Consider the following 18199-nt stretch of genomic DNA (forward strand, 5'->3'; position numbering starts at 1 on the left):
TCAGAGGTCAAATCGTTGAACTTTGACCCCTTAACAAATTTCTGGCCGAAAACCGATCACATCGATTTTCCCAAATCTCAGTACTCTGTATATCAAATTACGAGTCTGTTGACTGAAAATTAACAGAGTTATTGCAAAGGAAAATGTATACAGACACACAGACACGTTCACTTTTATAGATATATAGATATATAGATTAATAACTTTTATTACAAAAAAAATCAAAATATTAAAAATTAATAACTTTTGTCACAAAATATCCAAATATTACAAAGATTTTTATTCTTTTAGTGTTTTGCTTGGTTGTTTTGCTTTTGAGTATATGAATCCTTTTTGGATTATTTAATGCCTAATTTGATCATTTTGGTAAATGGCTTATTTTGCTTCAAGTTCTTTATATCTTCAAATATTTATGCATACTGTTTGGTTTGGTTGTTTTGTAGAGGAAAATTATTTTCTATGTCTGGTTTTGCAGAACATGATTGAGTTTTGTAAAAAAAACAAAAAAAAAAGTAAGATTAATGTCTGGTGCATTTTATCTCAGCAGCAAACATCTTCTGACAGCCTAATTTGGCAACACCAGAGTGGTTATTTTTTTAAGAGATAAAGGTAAAATTGCTGCAAAAAATTAGAATCTCTACTATATTTGTGCTTTCTCTCTCTTCTGCTCTGTTTGGGATACAATTGAAAACGAAACCCAATACCAAGATCACAAAACTTTCAAGCAAAATTTCATGAGAAATATGGTGGTTGTAATCTTTTGGTATTAGGGGAATTACAAGAATACTCCATGAACGAAACGGTCACATTATAATTAATTAATACTTGAAAAGTAAAAATCATAGGAAATTATAAGAATAAGAATAAAAATGGTAAAATGGAGTTAAAAGCTAGGAGCAGAAAACATCACTGGATGCCTGCTAGTTAATAAATATTTATGCAATCATTTGATAACGTGATTCTGTTCTTATGGGAACGAATTCATTAAGTATATTAAAAAAAAAAAGGTACAACAGCGATCCATCAATTAGATCAGAATATCTAATGTTTTTATTTAACAATCAATTTAGTCTTCTGCAGATTAAAATGGAGTTATTGCAAAACAATTACATATTTCACCGATTTAGGAGACAATCGTGATATAGGAAGATGGGGGGAAAAAGTAAAAACAGAAAATAATTTACTGAATAAACAAACCAAAAATAAAGATTTGTTCAATTAATCTTTAAGTACCATCAACTGATGAATCGATAAAGTTTTTATGATTGTCACTATCGATACCCCCGGCGTAGTAGGGAAGGATGCCACAACACTTTTGCGCTCCATTGGACTGGGAGAGCAACACAGCAAGCCTCATGAAACGTTGTGGCTATTTGAATGTGCATAAATTGCTGAAGCAAGTCTATGTTCATTATATAAGGTCACTCACTGACCCAAGCGAGTTAGCAATACTTAGTGATGTGTGTGGAGTCTTTGCTAAAGTATTACCAGAACCCGTGGAAATTCCATGGAGTGAAAAATGTTTAATTAACAAATATTTTGATAAAACTGATATTTTTCTGGATTGTGCAACAAATTAACTTTTTGTACAGAAAAAACAATAACATGCAGCAAATATGAGTTTATTATCATTTCTCTGAAAATAGTGTCCACGGTATTTTTAGTGACCGAAATGAGATAAGTGCTAGTAAATACTCATAAAGTAATATTGTACTACATAGTTCAACACAAATAATGCAATCACATTATAAGAGAATATTTAATGTACTTCTTCAGTCCAATTACTCTTTGCAGACAATGTTGTTCGTTCTTTTTTTAATCCGTTTTTTTTTTTTTTTCATAATGTTCCTTTTTGTTTTGCATAATGTTTTGCTGACTTCTTTCTTTGGTAAAGAACTGTTGCATGTCGAAATTAGGAGTTCTTTCTCACACCATATATTATCATGATGATATTCAAACGGGAGACAATATCAAAGGGAGGTCACTCATATTCTTCTTCAGTGTTGCTAGATTGGCTTTTTTAAAGCCAAATTTCACGAATTTGACCTTTTTTAAAGCAGCTTGACATTTTTCAAAGTATAGCATACGGACTGAATAAGAAAGGAACATGCAGAATATTATATAGACTAGTTACCCCTACCCGGCGTTGTCCAAGATTATTTTCACTTTCCATTAACAATTTTTCGTGATTAAAATTTCCTACAAAAAAAGTTGTTTAGATTATGAATAAATGTAAAAATGGTTTTGCGTTCTCTTAAAAACATAAATAAAAATATCGACTATTTATTTTTTCTCTTCTACTTTGAAAAAAAAAAATCAACCTTAATTTAAAAATAATAAATATTAACAAAAAATGTTTCTGGTGCTACTAGATCAGGCTGTCTGAAGATATTGAATTTCTGGACTAAAATGCACTAAAAATTGATGTTATCGTTTTTTTTTCTTTCTCTTTCAAAAACCCTTTCACGTCCTGCAAAGTGCAAAGTCCTGCAAAGTGGAAAATTCCTCCACAAAAGCAAACAAAGTAACATATATATATATATATATATATATATATATATATATATATATATATATATATATATATATATATATATACTAGCATTTCAGCCCGCTGTTGCCCGGGTGTTTGGATGTGTCTGTTGAGCAAAAAAAAAAAGTAGTAGTAGGAAGGCAGGCTCTCGAACCCGTACTGCAAAGAAGGAAAAGAACGGGGAAAATACCTGACGTCTATAACCGGAAGTGACATTTTTTAAAATTAAGGCTAGACAATTGAAAGGAGAGGATGACTTAAAAAAAAAAAAGAGCGACCTCTTCCCTGTAGAAAAGTTCCCAGTTGAAGGTGACGATATTAATGTTTTTAGCCAATTTTTCGATATTTGTCGTCTGAAAGGTCGCACTTAAAAACGATACTGATCTTTGTAAAATCCGTCGCCTCTGCCGAAAGGTTTAGGCAGACATATATACATACATACATACGTACATACATACATTTATATATTGGTAACTAAAAATTTTCGACCCAAACCGATTAAAAAGCTTGCCCTATCTCTGAATACCCTTTATGTAAAATTTCAAATGTTTAGACCAGAAATTGTCTGAGTAATTTGGTAGAGACCGCAGAGGTCAATTTTTTAAAACTTTACCCCTATTATGACCCCTTAAAATTTATTGTTTTGGGCTCAAATCAACTTATTAAGTTAGATCCATGTCCAAGGAACCTATATCTAAAATTTCAAGCGTTTAGACCTAAAATTGCCGGAGGAGTTTGGTAGAGTTCTCAAAGGTCAAATCGTTGAACTTTGACCCCTTAACAGTTAAATTTCTGGTCGAAATATTTTAGAGCCAACTGAAGAGCCTTCTTGTTTGAGTACTCCGACCTCGAATCATGGGCTGCCGGGGCAGCCACTACAAGTTCGTAGAGAGCTTGGACATTTAAGGGACTTTCTTCCCTATCAATGAGAAATTTAGAGAGAAATGTTGTGAATATGGATTATCTCCTCTTTGATGATCCCAGCTACAGAAGCTGTACATTTCCACTTTCCAAATAGACGAGTAGTAAGATTCTTAGTTGAATAAAAGATTACTAAATGGAATCTCTTGTCCTGTTTTCATTACATACATATTCCTTAGACCTTTACAGTTTCGACTCTATTTTATATATAAGATGTATTAAGAAATAGAAAAGCAAATAAATAAGAAACTTTTTTAGTTCAAAGTTGCATACTTTGTATCTTTTGCTGAGTAAACCTTGTTGGAGGCTTTTCTCATTTTCTCACTTAACGCTAATATATGGACTACAAAAATCTCACATGCACTAATAATGGTACTGCAATAAATTTCATATTAAACAAGTGAAGCATGCATGGTCCCCATGAGTGCACAGTGAACGAGGCATAAAAAAATGACTAAGTTCAGCATTTCCCCCCCCCCCATTTAGCCCCAAAAGTCCCCAGGGGACGTCAAATCCTGGTGACAATGAACAAACGGTGCAGTTTTAGGCCTTAACATATGTAAATTTGAGTTCTGTACCATGCAAAAAAAGAAATGATTAAGTCTATCATTTGCCTCCTCCATTTACTCCCAAAAGTAGTCCCCAGGGCCTTAACATATTTAAATTTGAGTTCAGCACCATGCAAAATTGCTTAATGGGTATACACAGAAAATTTTGGACAAATATGGTAAAATAGTTCGAAAAATGAAGTGTTTTATTAGCCCTAAAAGAGGCTCTGGGGCACACACAAGAGTTATCATGAAGTATAGTCAAACAAAATTATATAGAAATCAGTTAGTTACAACTTTTCAGAAAGTTTTATAAAAATTCAAGGCATCATTTTTTTTTTTTAAGACGCACAAAAGTGTCAATTTTAGCCATTTTAACACGAAATGCACCCCTAGGAGGGCAACCAGAGTTTACCCGGAAAATTCGTTCTGTTACTTTTTTACTCATATCATGTTTAATGTTTGTGTGAAATTTTTTAAAATTCCAAATCGTAGTTATTGAGAAAAGTGCGGAGATGAACGGATGAACAGATGACCGGACAATTTACAGGCCCACCCTTCTTTTGTTGGAGGACCAAAAAGTTAATATCTTAAATGTCTGGGTTTTTTTTAAATATTTCTCCTCGATCTGGAAAGTTATTAGCAAGACAGATTTTGAAAACGAAATCTGCGAAAAAAAAAAAATTGAATCTTTTTTTTTTATTATTAAAGTAAAGATTCTTTGCTCTTTTTCACTTCCAATTTTCGCTCCACATACGAAACGATGGTGACCAGCAAGATATGGTCACTTCAGATTACAAATTGTCTTCCTCTCAGATAATGTGAAATTCATGCTCTCTCCACATATTAAGAACGGCTTTCTTGTCTGCTTAACCATGTTTGATTATCAAGCCAAATGGACAGTAGAAACTGGAAATAAAAAGGAGTAGACAATCTTGACTATAACCTCTTTTGTTCATAAAGAAATTATTGGAACAAGTCGGTGGATTAAATTAAGAATGGAGAACTTAAAGATGGGATTGGATAAATTCAGAAATAATGCTACAAAAAGGGAATTAGGAGAATATTTTGGCAAACTATTGGATGAAATATTTACCAGGATTTGATCTGTATATTGATGTCGTATTAATAATGTCAATGTTCTGTGCAATGAATATTTTAAAGGTTGAGAAACCAGAGCATTACCATTTTTGACAAAGGGAAGGGTCTACCAGGCATGTGTACACAGTGTGATGATGATGTATGGAAGTGAAACGTGGTCAGTGAAGATTAATGACATGCATTGTATAGATAGAAATAATATGAGAATGATACGCTGGACGTGTAATGTAAGCTTTAAAGACAAGCTAAGTATGATGACCTCAGAGGAAGATTAAATCTGGACATTATAGGGAGATATGTGCAGAATAGGAGGCATCGATGGTACGATCACATTGAAAGAATGGATAAGAGTACTTGGGTCAGGAGATGTAGAACAATTAAGGTGTAACAGAGCGCAAACACATGTATGGCAGCAGCTGTATGCAAATGACAAAGCCGTGTGCAAGGTGACGTCACAGTGAGAAAGACAGAAATAGGGCAGAGAGAAACGTGTTAAACAGGTGGGATGAGAGCGACAGAAAAAGATTCCTCCTAAACATGGTCGGACAAAGACAGAGTACGATGTGTTTGACATGGTAGCGTCTTGTTAAGCACATAGGAGTATGAGGAGCGTTTGAAGAAAAGACAAGGTATTATTCTGGAAAGTACCTGTAAATAAATGTCAGTTGTTCCATGGAAAAAAAAGGAGTCAAATTCTTGTTTTGTTTTGGTTTCCTTGTGACTATTTGCATACAACGTGTAGGTCCCGAGTGTTGACTTGTAACGATTACATTACAAAGGTGGCAGATTCCTTTCACAGGGGAAATCCAAGCAAAACATGAAAGGAAATGATAAAAATTTACCTGAAGGAAAGTGAGATAAATAAAGATTTGGACAGATATAGATTAGTTGTAAAGTCAATTTATTGATCTAGTCCAATGCATGCTAACATATAAAATAGACGTTAAGCTGAATATGATTCGAATGATGATGTCTTTTTTATGAAAATCGCTACAGACACGAATTAACAAGTATAAAAGACGATTATCACAAAGATAGATGCATACTGGCCTTAATCTTGAAAAGACCAAAGTAGAAAGAAAACAGTCAACAGGAAGAGAGTTCCACAAGCATGCTATTCTTGGAAAGAAGCTATTGAAATAGAAAGCTGTACTTCAATAAGGCATCAAAACAGTGAATTAAACGAGCTAAAACAATTCTGAAGGCTACATGCCATAACTGGTATTTATAGAAAAGACAGACTAGAAATATAACATCTCTAAGAGAGAGCTTACAGAGAAGAAGCAAAGGTTGGGGACAATCAAATTACAAATACGTTTCTACCCTTTATCAAGAACCCTCGAATCGGATAGAGATTCACCAGCCCAAATACAATAACTACTCCACACATGATACGATACGGTATTATTCTGTAAATAAATGTCAGTTGTTTCACTGAAAGAAAAAAGGGAGTCGAATTCTTTCCTTGTCTTAGTTTCCTTGCGACTATTTGCATACAACGTGTTGGTCTTAAGTGTTAACTCGTAACGATTACGTTACAAAGGTAGCAAATTCATTTCACAGGGGAAAACCTAGCAAAACATGAAAGGAAGTGATAAAAGTTTACCTGAAGGAAAGTTAGATAAATAATCCGATAGTAGATTACTAGAGAAGAAACTTTAGGCGTGGGAAAGTGTTTACTACTGGAGATCTGGTATGTGGTTTGAGTTGTCCCCCTTTGCAAATTGGCTGTTTGGAGAAATGGAAAACTAGATGGCTCTGGTTGATAGTCAATTTGCATAAGTGGAGAAATGGGCAGCATATAAATGGTACTTTTTTTTTTTTTTTTAAAGCAGGTGTGAAGAGCGCAGAGAGTGAAACGACGGTTGGAAGAAGTGACGGCGAATTAGTTTTGGACGTTGAAGAGCTCGACCTTTTGGAAGGAACAGCTGTGTCTTATATATTTTTTTTTAATTTCTTTTTTTTCTACTTCACTACATGGTATCTGCTTGAAATCGAACAGTTGAAGTATTACTTTGATTAATTGTACTGTAGAAGGAAAGGCAATATCATAAACAACGAATGACAGAGTCTATCCATGCAAAATTAATGTTATTCAACAGATTAAGAAAATAAAATATTACAGTTTGTGAAGCACGGAAGTTGACAGTGTCAAAGAAAAGTTCTCATACAGAGAGTCGCAAAAAACGTTTGAGTGAAAGGGGTATTCAGTTTCTAAGAAGGAATCAAGTGTATGTTTGTTTCGGCTGTCGACGTATGGGTTTATATATTTGTAAATGCGATAGGCAAGATGTGTGTATATCAGCATACCTTTGTTTCATTAGTGAGATAGGATATCTATGAACTTGCGTGTATATTCATTCGTTTAGCAGATATAATGAGAGAGTGTATGCATCTATGAACCATGCGTTGGTTGAAGTGTGTGTATGTGCTTCACTGAGCGCTGTACAGTAGTTCATGAAAGTCTCGTTTTATGTTACTGTTTGTCAGTAGTTGTCCTTGTGTATCTTGTTGCGTTTGCCGAGATCCTTTGCCAGGGGTAAGAATAAGCTTTTAAGGATGTAATCATTTAGACAAGAATAATGGAATAAAGAGTTCGGTCAAGATTGCAAGGCCCCAAAGAAACCTAAGCTGGATTGTGACATGTGTATGCGTTACGTTACTGAAGTTTGGAAATGAGGATTGGTTATTTGTATTCTTTGGATTTTTGGACTACTATTCACATCTTGGGTGTTATTTTCAATGCTTTAGTCAATGTAACATCCGACCTTCTTCAGGTGTATCTTATTGAACTCGGGAATCTTTCTATCAAACTCGGGAATTTGCATGGAATTTTGAACAGTACTCTATATTTAACCCACGGGGTAGCATGCTCTCGTTCTGTCAGCTATGACTGGGTAGAAGTCCTGAGCAAGGACCGGTGGCATACTCGATAGAGTACTTGGCAAAAATTCAGTTGTAAAGTTACACTCTTCTGAAGATTCAATTTTTAGTACAGGCAACACTCAAAATGCAATTGCAAATTGCTTAGGACTTCTATCCAGTCATGGATGATGAAACGAGAGCATGCTACGCTCATGAATTAAATAAAAGGTTCTGTTTAAAATTCCATGCAGACTATCGAGTCTGACAAAATAATATGAAAAAGGTTGGAGGTTAAATCGACGGAAACGTTGTGAAAATAATACTCAAGATGAGAATAGCAGGTTGAAGAATCCAAATAAGATGTGCATGGGTTTTTCGGTAAGAGAAATCAGAAAGAGAAAAAAGTTGTTTAGATTTTTATACTGTGCCTACGTTTGGTACTGAATATAATCACATCTGATTGGCTGATATAAACTGCTAATTAGAAATTTTATCCAATCAAACGTCTATTCGTAATATTCTTCACTGTTACTGTCTATTACAGCAGCAGATTTTTTTTATTGAAATCTGTCCAGACAAAGCGTGAAGCTATTTGATGCAAGGAGTTAACACAAATGAAAATGATTATCACAAAGATATGTTTTGATTTTAGTCTTGAAAACCAAGGCTATAGGTAGAAGGAAAACAGTCATCAGGATGAGATTTCCAAAAGCCTGCAGTTCTTGGAAAGAACCCATTGGAATAGAAAGCTGTGTTACAATGAGGTATCAAAATAACGAATTGATGAACGAATTCTGTCCTGAATTCCACTTTTAAAAGAAGTGAACATCATTCAGAAAGTGAGATTCCACTCCTGATTCGTGATTTACAAAAGCAATACGCTGAACCATTCAATGATAGGGACAGGCACGATGTTTTACACATTGACGATTTCTTTGAAAGATTTTCTTCTGTCCGCAGAAAATGAGCGCCATTATTATCTATTAGTGATGGAGATGTAGTATCTGTGTCTGAAGCCGAAACAACACTATTACTTTTATTTATTGTACTATATTCCAATGCCTAATTCAGGGGGTTAATTTGTTCTGTTGTAATAATACCATCCTTCCAGCTATTAACCTCTCCTTTTATAGGGAGTAGTGTAGTATCTGTTATCATGAAGAATCTTCCAGGTATTATCTCCTCCTTTGGGGGAGGGAGTAGTATACATCAGTAATAAATTGTCACAACTGTTCATTAGTAAATTATATATTAGTAAATGTTCATTAATAATTTATTAATGAACATTTACTAATATATAATTATATATATACTAGCACAATTGAATAGAAAGAATTAGTAAATTATATATACTAGCAAAAAGTATACGATCAGAGAGAATATATTTATTCTATTTATACTGGAAATGTGCTATCTGTCTAAAGCTGAAACTATAGTATTACTTCTATTAATGTTCTTTCACTGCTCAATTTAGGGAGTGGGGAGTGTAGTATGTATTCTGTTACGAGAGCATCCTCACAGGCATTACCTCCTCCTTGCTTTTAGAAGGAATAGTGTAGTATTTCATCTGGGGTTATGATATTATCCACCTAGATTTTTCCTCCCTCTTTTTTAGGAGCTGGAATTGTATCAGTTTCTGTTATGAGACCATTCTCTAAAGTATTACCTCCTCCTTTACGGAGTGAAGGTAAAGTATGTCACAAAAAAAAAAAACAACAAAAACAAACACCGTCAGAATCGGTTCTCATATAGCAAACCCAACATTTAGATTATATATATTAACTATGTGATCAAATATAAGATTACTATTGCTAGTAATAGTAATATAAACTCTATATTCCGAAAATATACATTTCTGTACAACTTTGTGTCTTAATGAAGAAATTTATCAACAAATTGATAATAATATCTCCCTTCGAAATGCAGATGAACATTTCCCAAGGCTCAAAAACTGTTTATATTCACGTATTTAAATTTCAACAGAAACCCGACACTCTCAAAGGGATTCTTTAATTAAATATTTCTATGAAAGATAAATATCATGAATAGAAAATCAGAACATTTCCGTTCAGATTTACAATACTTAAGTATGAACGAGAACGCATACTATTTTAATATTATTTTTACTTGTAATTGTGTAAAACATTCAAGTCACTGGTCTTATTACGACATGTAATTCATTCATTATTAACTATAAATTTCGTGAATATATATATATATATATAGCATCATTTCGGATTTTTCCTGTTCTGGATTTTTATCATATCCTTTTTTCCATTTCTTGCTTTCTCAATCTCCTTGAATCCCTATAAACTGTCTCAATCTCCTTGAATCCCTATAAACTGTTTAAAACTGTTAAATAATTTTTTATGCAAATATGATAAACTTCATATTATTTGTTTTCTGTGATGCATTAACATGAAAAATTTATTATATATTTTGCAAACCTCTTTCCTCTGATGAGAAGAATCGCATTCTTCGAAACTTCATGGTATAAGGCTTTTCTTTTTTGTACTCCTTGTCGAATAATAAAAATTTTGTATACCTTCCTTATACGTTTATGAGTTGTTTTTTTTTTTTAAATTTGAATAAATTTTCAATATCAAGATTTTATATATATATATATATATATATATATATATATATATATATATATAGGCAACAAATATTGAGCATACAAATTATTTACCATCCAACATTTTTAATGATACCTATTAATTTGGTCGTTATATGGCCATAATTAAATTCTGTAAGCCTCCCCAAAATATTTATATATATATATATCAAAGCAAAACAGGCTCCTTCAGTCTTAGACAGACTATGGATACCCACGAAGGGTTGTTTGCGCGTGAAATTTTTTGTGGCCGGAGGTGCGCAATCTCCAACCACACCTCTCCTGAGCAGACATTGTTAAATACCAGAGGTAAGTGAAGTACAAGACAACTGGGACAAATGGCGAGATAAGCGGAGAGCACATACAGCACCTAGAATTCCCAAATGGTCACTCCATCTGGTACTAGCTAGGCTCAACGTTGCTTAACTTCGGTGATCTGACGAGAACTGGTGTGTCAACGCGATTATGCCGTATATGATATATATATATATATATATATATATATATATATATATATATATATATATATATACTAGCATGGGTGCCCGGCGTTGCCCGGGTGTTTGGAGGTGTATGCTGAGCAAAAAAAAAAAAAATCTAAAGCAAAAAAAAACGGTCAATTATTTTAACTTTGACCCCTATTATGACCCCTTAACATTTATTGTTTTGGGCTCAAATCAAGTTATTAAGTTAGATCCATGTCTAGGGAACCTATATCTAAAATTTCAAGTGTTTATACCCAAAATTGTCGGAGGAGTTTGGTAGAGTTCTCAAAGGTCAAATTGTTGAACTTTGACCCCTTAACAACCAAATTTCTGGCCGAAAACCGACCACATAGATTTTCCCAAATCTCAGTATCCTGTATATCAAATTTCGAGTCTGTAGACTAAAAATTGACAGAGTTATTGCGTAGGAAAATGTACACAGACAGACAGACACACAGACAGACATGTTCACTTTTATATATATATAGTTAGATATATGTATATATTTATATATTCGTATTTACATGATTCTCTGTTAAACTAATTAACCGATCTTTACGAATTTTGAAACACAAAAGGATGGATAATGTGAGCTGTATTTAGTTTAATTCATTTTTATGCTTATGATATAAAAACAATATGAATCTCTCCCTGAGAATTGAGATACCTAAATATATAAAGTATAAATATGTAAAACCTTTTGGATTTCGTTAATCAATTCATGCCTCGGATTTAATCGATTCTTTACTATTCTAATTTTCCTTAATTCTATTGAAGATGTGCTTTTGCTCACAAATTTTTTATTATGTATTTCCCATTTTATATATTTTAAAATTTATGCTAACCAGTAATACATTTGTTTACTCATTTTTATCCTCTGAAGAGAAGATCTTATCTTTGAAAATCCATGGGTTAATATTAAAGTGATTTTATTTTTTATTTTTATTCCTTGCCTAAATTTTTGATGGATTAATAAATATTGAAATTTATTACATTTTTATTTTCATAATTATTTTTTATTGCTCTATCTAGTATACTGAGCTTTCTAGTATCTTAATACATGAAAATTATATTTATCTTTGTAATTTCATTATATATTGTGACGTAAAATCAGAGTGAGGCTATAATACAAAAAGAACCGGACAGCCCCCCTCCTTTTAGACTTCCCAGACTGTCAGTCGATACTGCACTCCTACATTCACTCCTACATTCACTTATAAATTAATGTGATAGTGGAGATAGTCTAGACAAAGAAACACTCATCTATCTCTCTCTCTTATGCTCTCTCTCTCTCTCTCTCTCTCTCTCTCTCTCTCTCTCTCTCTCTCTCTCTCTCTCTCTCTCTCTCTCTCGTGCGCTCTCCTTCTCCCTTTCCAAAAGTAAAAAGGAAGGAAAAAATTATAACAAATGTGAACAATTCAAGAGAGACGGAATAGAACAGTATTAGCGGGAAAAAATAAAAGCCACCCGTGCCAAAAAAGATTTTTTAGAGAATTATTGTATGCATTAGCCGGCACTTATGACAAACGCTCAAATAGCACTGTGTCTCATTAAACGAGCTATAATATGGATCCATTGCATATCAACCCGCCATGCCATGTGCCAAAGTCAACTCACGTTGACTTTGGCACATTTACAAGTTGATGTATTGTTTGAGCGACAAGAATCCAAAAGAATTTTGAAAAACATGCTTTGTTTCAATCGGATATATTTATGGTGAAGGATTATGAAATCGCCTAAGTACAATTTGATTCATTGGTCTACATCATAAAGACCAACTAACAATCCACTCGACTAAATGATTCGTGTACTATGCTACTTAAAGATACTATCACAAACAACTTAATTCATCTCGTAGAGAATTCATCAATGATTTTAATTCTAAAGAAGATATGCTGTCTAAAAGTTTATACATATATATATATATATATATATATATATATAATATATATATATATATATATATATAGAGAGAGAGAGAGAGGGGGGGGGAGAGAAAGAGAGAATAAATGACAAATGTAATGTAATGTAATTACATTGAGCTTCTTAAATAAGGATTGATATATATTATAAGAAAAAATATATTTGTACAGAAATATATATATATATATATATATATTTGTAAAAACTCTTATTTTTAACTCCAAAAGTTAAAGAGCTACTAAGACAGGAGCAGAAACATTAAAATAAACAACCTTTTGTGTTCAAGAATTTATTTTTCCACAGTAACTTTTGCATAGAATTCAGTAACGTATCTCTGCTTCTGATGCACGTCTATGACAGGGGTTGCTTTCTTAGAGGCTTATACCGTCAATATCTGTAACAGAGAGATGAAACTTTCAGGTCATAAGTGCAGAAGTTCAATCATCATAACAATGCAATTTCCAATCCCCTCTTGTGCATTCGGGCAACCATTGTGTGTGTGTGTGTGTGTGTGTGTGTGTGTGTGTGTGTGTGTGCGTGCGTGCGTGCGTGCGTGCGTGCGTGCATTTTTAACATTCATATAGCGAAGGTTGAAAATACTAGACATCCCAAAGTGTAGTTTGTCAGAATTGTAAAGAAACAATATAAGTTATATATTAACTAATATGTACTATTTTATATTGCCCATCTTTCTATGGGTGAAGATATTCTGATGGTCTTCCTCTGAAGAGGCTTGTATGATCTTAAAGGAGACAATGATTATACTCATTATTATTACTTAGATTTTATTTAACCTAACGTATAGAGCTTGATTTTCATAACTAATGGCTTTATTTCTGAAGATCATACATGATGTCCTAAGTTCATTAAAATTCTGACAGCAACTGAACTAACTCCAAATCCATTGTACATCCATTATAAACAATTTCACTTAGGAAATATATATACACTTCACTTTAAAAGTATTCATTATTGCCAAGAAATACACAGAAAAAAAATGGAGTGTTTAAGTTAAATTTGTTAACTTTTTAAATTTAACTTGAATCATTTTTTTTATGGTTACAAAAAGATTTTTTAAATTACGAGAAGGTGAACGTTTTTGCAATAATTTCTATGATAACGAATGGTTTCTATGATATGATTAAAAGTATTTAGAAAGATGTCTTAAGTGACTTTCTGAACCAAAACACATTTTCGTGATGGATTTTTAAAAATAGACGAATAGAAAAACGACATCACACACATTAACATGAACGGATCTTTTCTGAAGTGCTCATTCAATGTGTGAGTTAGCAACAAAAATGTTATTTCAAACATAAGCACACAAAACCAGCGAAAATGGTATTTGAAACAAAAACAAATGCTACTTCAAATGTAAGCTTAACATGATATTTCAAACTTCAGCATTACAAATAAAATGAAACAAAAACATTTTTTTCGTTATTTCTTTTTGGATTATTTAAACTATTGTTCTTATCATTTAGTCCGATATAACCTCTGACATTATTTTATGCGTATCTTGTCGAATAGAATCTTTCTCTCGGATTCGCGAATCTACACAGAATTTTGAACTTTATTTAATCCAGCCATAACTTCAGCCATAACTAGGTAAAAATAACGCGGTAAGTAATTTGCAATTGTATTTCTCGTATTGACCACACTGAGGAGTGAACCTTTAGCTTCCAGAAGAGGGTCACTTACAACTGAATTTGATAAAGTACTTTATCCATTATGCAACGTTGTGAGAATAACACTCAAGATGAGAATAGTAGTCCGAATGATTCAAATTATACATGATGGACCAACGAAAATCTTAATAATTATAAAACTGTGGACCATCCGGGCGTCCTTGCTGGCTTGAATATATATTCGTATTCCTGTCTATTTGTTCCCAATTTGATTAATTTGTGCAAAAGGTACATTGAAAACGGATATTTACACTTACATTTCAGCATGATTTTTATATATACTATTTATTCAATGGGAATCTACATTCAAAGAATAACGTAATTTACATATTACATTAAAGAAAACCTATTTTAATAATTAACTCCATGTTATTAATTGCTTATTGTAATGAGATTGTCTCCATTGTTCTATTTAAAAAAATCTTATTTAAAATTAATTTATTAAATTTATTTTTAATTTAAATTATATTTAATTTATTTTTAATTATTATTAGCCTACACCAGTTGCCTATAAAAACGGAAGTAAATTATTGATTTAAGCTGCGAAAGTTATTTCCCCTTTAAACTATTTCCTGTTTAATTTTCGTAGACGAAAATTGATGTACTTTATGCTCCGTAAATTCAACATGTGATCCACTTTCAGGAAAATCGTAAGTTCTGATATTTGGTGTATCTTAAATAGTATGCGACTACAAATATTTTTCAACCTAGCAACGCTGCTAGCGGCTAGTGCTATTTTAAAATTAAGCATTATAAACAAAAATCTATTAGAAACTTAAGCATGACACACCAACAAAAATGCTATTTCAAAATTAATTGTAACACACTAAAAATGATATTTCATATCCAAGTAAGACAAACCAACAAAAATGCTATTTCAAAATTAATTGTAACACACTAAAAATGATATTTCATATCCAAGTAAGACAAACCAACAAAAATGCTATTTCCAAATTAATTGTAACACACTAAAAATGATATTTCATATCCAAGTAAGACAAACCAACAAAAATGCTATTTCCAAATTAATTGTAACACACTAAAAATGATATTTCATATCCAAGTAAGACAAACCAACAAAAATGCTATTTCAAAATTAATTGTAACACACTAAAAATGCTATTTAAAAAAAAAAAAAAAAAAACACTATAACATACATAATGAAACGAACACACTACCTACAAAAGCTAAAAGTAATATCTTAAACCTAGGTGTAACCGACTAACCTCCCGACCGAGCCGTCTATAAAGCTGCAAAGACATCTAAGCTATGAATCGATTGAGGTAATCTTATTGATTTATTCAAGTCGTTTATCTGACGGTTAGAGATCAGGTTTCACTGCATGAAGCGAGTCAGTGGGTTAAATATTAGCTGATCTAAAAAGAATGGCCAGAACAAGAAAGTCACAGAGACTCCGTTTAACCTTGGCACATTTGAAATTGAAAAGAAGTCTGAATGATTTATGAGTGATATTTTACACGTTACACTTTTGATGGAAGATGGTAAAAATCTATCTTGATACGTTGTTATTGCATGCATCACACACACACACACACACACACACACACACACACACACACACACACACACACACACACAACGACATAACTACAGTACTATCTTATCAACGACATAACTACAGTACTGCTTCACAATTTGACGATGTGAAAACGCTTTCAATTTTACAAAATGCAACTGAATTTATACCAAAATTTTTATGAAAAATTCAATTATTATGTTAAGATTAATGTTATGGTTTCGAAGTTGTTGAAAAAGGAGGCAGGTATGTAAAAAAAAATATAAAAGGAATTGTGTTTATGTATATGTGTGTGCGAATTTGTTCACTATGGGCTCTGAAACGACTGGTTCGATTTTTCTGAAATTTCACACAAATATACCTTATGTACCTGGCAGTGTTCTTAGATAGGTTTTATATCAGAATGTCTTCAATAAGCATTTACAATCGATAAGCATTTATAATCGATAATCAGAAAAATCTGATGAAAGACAGAACAGGCGATTTTGACCCAAGTTAACACTTCATATAGCCTAACATCACAAGTGCATTTGAGAAGTTCTATTACCACACAAGCAGAAAGGTCCAGCATATAAAACCAATAGTAGGTTCTTTGATAAGACAGGGGCGCGTTCGAAATGAATGTTTTTGTTTAGAGCGCAATTGAAACATGATACTTGACTTTTTCATTTTAAACTTTAAATTATATATAAAAAATAATTTTATAAAATCAACAGTAGGTTCTCTACAGTGCAATATAGACTATAATGCATTGTGGACTAAGTATTGTGTGGAAAAATGTAAAGCTTCCTCTCGGTGCACCAAGATATGACTCCAACTAGAGCAAGCAATCAATCGATTTGATTGTAAAATGGGTGATTTCACCGATTTCCATGACAATAAAAATATGGGAGTGCTAAAATATTCGTTAATTCTCATTCAATCTCAGGCAACGTCGAGTCTCCCTGCTAGTGTTATACATTAGACAAGTAAATCAACTACTACACATTTTAATTAGTTGAGAATAAAAGGAAATGTGGCAAGCGAAAGGTCAGTGGAAAATTAGCAAGGTTGTAGGAATCTATTGAAAACAGATATGACATCACATGTCTCAAAGAGAGAAGGTGAGAAGCTGTCAGTCTGGAAACATACGAAACTGTCAGATGTATATAGGAAATGGGCTTACAAACTATAACTAATTAGTGATTCTGACGTCTCATTTTGTCTCCTCCATTCAGCAATTTTGAGTGGAGACGATACTGAATAAATAACTTGTTTTCTTCCATCAAATTTATGTTGAGTTAGTCTTTAAAGTTATAAGATATGTTAATTACTTGACAGGCATTTCCTCCAAGATGATGAAAGAACTTGTGTAAGAAGGACGACCAGCAAACAAGCTATGAATAACCATTGTGAACTTTAATTTATTGCAATGATGATAGCAACTTGGTTGTTGTGTGTATGACACAAGGTTGGGAATGCAGCAATAACATAAGGGATTTAAAAGTAAAACTCTTTTAGGTAACACCGTTTTGAAAAATATATTCGAATGCATCCGTAAAATATTTCCTGTGTCTTTTGAGTCTAATAGTGATCATCGGTCTAACCAGTTGAACTTCAATAAAACCAACACAGAAGCCCAGAAAAATGGTTTATAAAAAGGCTGGAACATTTCATTATGCTTAGACAGGCAAGTCCATTCATTGTTTTGATTGATTACTTGTCCAAGTGGATAATCTATTATATAAAGTCGCAGATGTCTGTGTATTTGCATGTCCAGCTAAAAATCAAAAACTACTAACCAACTCACAAAGTTTATCTTTTCTTCGTCCGTGTTGCCCCGGATGTATAATATCTAAAAGTTAGAAAAAAAACATTTAAAAGGCAAAGCTATAGGAAATGGATTACATTATTATTATTGATTTTTTTTCAACACATTAAAACAAGAGAAAATTGGGTTGAGCAAAGATAAAAGAGAGGATTAGAAAGAAGGATGGAAAAATGA

General features: G+C 32.6%; 1 protein-coding gene and 1 pseudogene across 1 annotated transcript in view; both read right to left on the reverse strand.

Annotated features, from left to right (window-relative positions):
* LOC145291908 (calmodulin-binding transcription activator 2-like) overlaps positions 1-18199 on the reverse strand; it is a 2646613-nt gene that overhangs the window by 1836612 nt on the left and 791802 nt on the right. The gene's annotated exons all lie outside the window — the stretch shown is intronic.
* On the reverse strand, positions 10941-11058 carry LOC145242201 (5S ribosomal RNA; annotated as a pseudogene).

The sequence above is a fragment of the Euprymna scolopes genome, chromosome 2 (assembly GCF_053919585.1).
Source record: "Euprymna scolopes isolate OS-2025 chromosome 2, ASM5391958v1, whole genome shotgun sequence".
Lineage (NCBI taxonomy): Eukaryota > Metazoa > Mollusca > Cephalopoda > Sepiida > Sepiolidae > Euprymna > Euprymna scolopes.